Genomic DNA, 4,691 nt, shown 5'->3' on the forward strand with positions numbered 1-4,691 from the left:
ATTTTTATAGGTACACAGAGGCAGATGAAACTCTAATAAAAATACGAAGACACCAACTGCCTAAAGAAGATTGGTGGCAAGCAATGCTGCAAATTTTGCCCCAATGATCTCAGTTCTGTCTCTTCTAATCAGCCTCAGGTCAACGAAATTTAATGCAGCATGAAGACAACTGGCAGAGCGGGTGAGAATAATGACTCAACAAAATACTGGGACAGCAAGCCCAAGAAGGGAAAAAACACAGATTTTGGACAGCGTAGCTCCAGCCGACTCAGTTGGTCACAAAAGTCAAAACTTTCTGACAAGATAGACAGCTAATGCACTAAATATTTACTGCAACATTTACTCTTTCAGCTATAATTCCTCAGGGGTTGGCATAGAATTTATGAGCTATTAACTCATCAGCTAGATATTTTGTATCTAATTTTTGTATATATACCTCCCCATACAACGTATTTGGGGTTGGTGATTTTCTCTCTGAGACACTGTTTTGTAAATTTTCAGACTATCTAATACAAATGGCTGGAAAAGTTCATGATCCCTGCACTGTTTGATGTTAAAGTGATGATCTACGTTCTGCTACAGAATTCCTATGTTATTTGATGGAACAATAAGTTATCCTAAACTATCTTTTGTCTTTCTATGTTTGCTTAACTCAAATATATGTTTCATTAGCTTAGCAAAAGAGAAAAAGAATAGTAGAGGAATTGTTTGAATACACCCTCTGCTCAATCTCTGTTGTTAAATGTGTTTTCTTCAGAATTAATCATAAACATGAATTCTTAAACTGCTCATGTTTGTATTCATTTTATCATTATGAATTCAGGAATTCCTGAATGCTCCTAGATAATATTCCCACCATTCCCTCTATCAGTTTAGTGAAAGATCCTTAGCTTCCTTTCGCTCCCTGATTTCATCCCATCATATTACATATTTGAAAAATTGTTCCATAGATGCTTGTCTAGCTCTGTAGCATAACCTTTTCCCTCAAAAGACATTTCCAGCAGTTCACCATCATCGACTCCATGCCCAATGGCCTAGATCATTCTGCAAAAACATGCCAGTTCTGACTGCAATCATCATCCCAACAAATTCAAAACAAAATCCTGTGCATCATAACTATTCTAAAATTTCACCAAAAAATGCTAAATCAGAAAGAGAGAGCCCTCTCTGGTTGCAGGTAGGCTAGGACCTGTGGCTAAAAGATTGGTTAGTGGTTACCTCAGCAGTATTCCCTTTGGAGTCAAAGGGAACAACCTGAGTGCTAACACATACCCTTCACCTCAAATGCACAAGGTCTTACCTAGTTATGAACTCTCTTCTTAGTAACTATAGCCAACTACACCAACTAAGACTCCGCATGCACTTGTTTTCTCAAACCAAACTTATCCACAAGGTTAGGATTAACATAAATATAATTGGATCCCAGGTCAATCAAAATAGAAACAACCTGATAAAAAATCTTACCTTTCATCTCAATAATGGATATCTGATGATCTGCATGCTTGTAGTCCACAATTGCATAAATTATAGGAATGTTATGTACAACATCCCCAACACACTGCGCCTGCTAAGCACTATATATTTGATGCATTCCACCCTAGTACAATGGAAAATCCATCTTGCAATGATCCTCGCCATAAATCAAACACTGCAAGGGCCACCTACGAGCACCTCTATTCTTCTACTCTGCAGGGTGTGACCCATGTCCCTTCTCAACTGCATTATGCTTCTTGTAAGGAGAAACATTTTATTTCTCACCTGCATCGTATGGTCTTCCCCACTTGGATGACCAATTCCCTTTAAATTTGTCATTCCCATTAAAACCATGCTAAGGCTCAACTTTATGCTTTGATTCTCATAACAATGCTTCAGTTTCCTCATGGCTTCCTCTAGGGACTGAGGCTCATCAAACTCAATCCGGTCTCTATATGTTGCTAGAAACCTGCTAATGAACCTTTAAATCTTTTCTTTTTCATCCTTGAGGGAAGGCACATACCTCAATAGCTCGAAGGACTTACTAGGATACTCATGATATGTCATGGAACCCATCTGTAGTTCATAAAACTCCTTAGATTTATCATCATAATGTCTCTCAAATAGGTACTTCTTCTTGAAGAGTCTCTCGAACTCATCCCAATTCAACTCTTCTTCTTGAATGCCTCCAACATTATTCACATCTTCCTGCTAGATATTTGCTTTCCCTTTAATACTTAAGCTAGCTACTTTGGGTTTTGTGTTCTCTAAATAGATATGCAATATGAAGAATTTATTCATCCCAAGAAACCATGAATTTGAATCTTCCAACTTCTTCATCTCTCCATCAAATTTAGGAGGCTTGAATTTCTTCAACTCGCCAGGAAAGTACTCATTCTGCCTATGAGGATTATGGCGGTGATGATGGTGATGATGTCTCCTAGACACGGAACTAGAATGAAACCCATACATACCAGTCCTCATGTGAGGTGTATCCAACGACATTCTACCTCTGACAACGTCCCCTCTATCTGAAATGTATCCTGACCGAAAGCTACTACCATATGCTCCATTAGTATTATCTTCATTTTCTTGACTAATCCTGAGTTGTCCCTATCTCTACAAGTCGACAAGCTCTGAAGGATCACTGCATTGACCTTTGCCTTCTTTTCTCAAGCCCTTGCACGTCTCTCCTGAGCCTCAACCAAACTATCATTTCTTTCCTTGTAGCTTATGATATTTTATTTTTAACTCAATGTATCTACTATATCAAGAGAATACTCATATCCTTGCTGCTCAATTGATATGTAGGAAGAGTCGCATGAACCATAGTCCACCATTTTTCTTGTCATATTTTATTCTCTTCTTCCTGCAAGAATTCCATGTGAGATAAACCAAATACATACCATAATCAAAATCATACCTCAATGAAATTTAGGGGAGGATTATCTCATCTACAAGATCAATCCAAATTAGCACGATACATGTATAACCATAATGATATCAATATGTCGACATCTTCCATGACAATACCAACTACATATCATGACCTCATGCATGACAACCATAGCCATGAAAATGCATGCAGAATGACATGCGTCTATGCCATCTGGTCCAAATGTTTGAACCATGCACTGATACCAATCTGTAACACCACTTCCCACATTTACCCAATTTCATTGTCCTATCAAGGTAAACATGAGTTGAGGGATACTATGATAGGAATCAACCTCCTAAGTACAGTTAAGGAAGTGTAATCTAAAAAATGAAACTTTATTAACCTTCCTCGAGAGCTATAGGACTCCCAACAGCTAAACAACCACTGTAGGTCCCACAACCCTGCGTTAACTTTCCTTTTTAGTGTAACACCTCCTCCATACCTACCCACTTTCACTGGCCTGCCTAGGGTAAACATGAGAAGAGATATATTATAACATGAATCGACCCCCTAGATAACCTCAAGGAAATGGAGCCAACGAAACGAGACCTTACTGAATTACCTCAAGTGCTACAGGACCACTAGGAGCTAACCAATCTCTCCAATTGTCAAACCCCTATGCTAACTTTCTTTTTCAATGAACTAGACCCCTAGTCACTCCCATGACAAGCCCTCCAAGTGTCTATAAACCTCTAGTCATGCCCAAAGGCTTGCTTCCCAATGATTGTAGTCTTTTTCACTAAGTTTTGGGCGAGTGACCTCGAGATTTGGGCCACGTTTTCAGGGCTAGGATCCATACATCTACCCAAAGATTAATGAAACTCCTAGAAATGATAAATAAAATACATAGAAAGGCTCTAAAACAAAACTTAATGAAGGACTTGACCTAGCTTGGTCTAACCATGATAGTCATTCCATCAAACAAATTGAGAACATAAGTTCTACAGGTCATGAATGCATATCTAAACATAAATATCTGAAAATTACTTGAGGTTTACCAAGAAGGACTAATTCCCTCTCACAATAGCTACAATAACTTCTATTAGGTCATGCATTCAATAACCTTTCTTTTATCAATCAAACATGATAAGAGACATAACTTGGATCAGTCATAAAACCATGCTTATAACCAACATTTAACTAGATAAATAAAAATGATATAACAACAACCAAATCCACATAATAACATTTAAATCTACTCATAAACTACAAGAGGAACTTAGCTCTTATTGGCATATGTGAAAGCTAACCAAGTCAGGGATATCCACATACCACCTAACCCTAGATTGGGTTGAACCAAATCTTTCTTTTAGCTAATCACCCTCATGCCATATTCCAATCATGAATGTGGGATCCCATGGGATAAGCCAATCCATAAAAAACTAAGGGAATATAGAGGCTAAACCTACTTGACCCTCACACTATCATGATCAATCCTAAATCGATCCTATGATCACAAAACCAAATGGAGCTTGGATGCCTCAAAATCCCTTCACCATCCCTTGAGGAAATTTCCTATCTTAACCCACCTAATGAGGGCTTCCCAGAGAAAACCATCTCCACCCACAACCCTTGGGATTTTCCTGAGACCACCTCACCTAGATCGAAAACCTTTTAGTAATCCAAATCTCAACCAAGAATGAATCCCATCAGACCATGGCGATCTAGAAATTGTAAGGAAAGGCTAAAACCATTGTTGATACCCCACAAAACCCATGTCAATGACAACAAATGAACCAAATACACACATTCATATACTGTGAATGCTAAAACCAATTAC

This window comes from Pinus tabuliformis, chromosome 5_1, assembly GCF_031772625.1.
Source record: "Pinus tabuliformis cultivar Carrire ecotype Pingquan chromosome 5_1, CPIR1, whole genome shotgun sequence".
NCBI lineage: Eukaryota > Viridiplantae > Streptophyta > Pinopsida > Pinales > Pinaceae > Pinus > Pinus tabuliformis.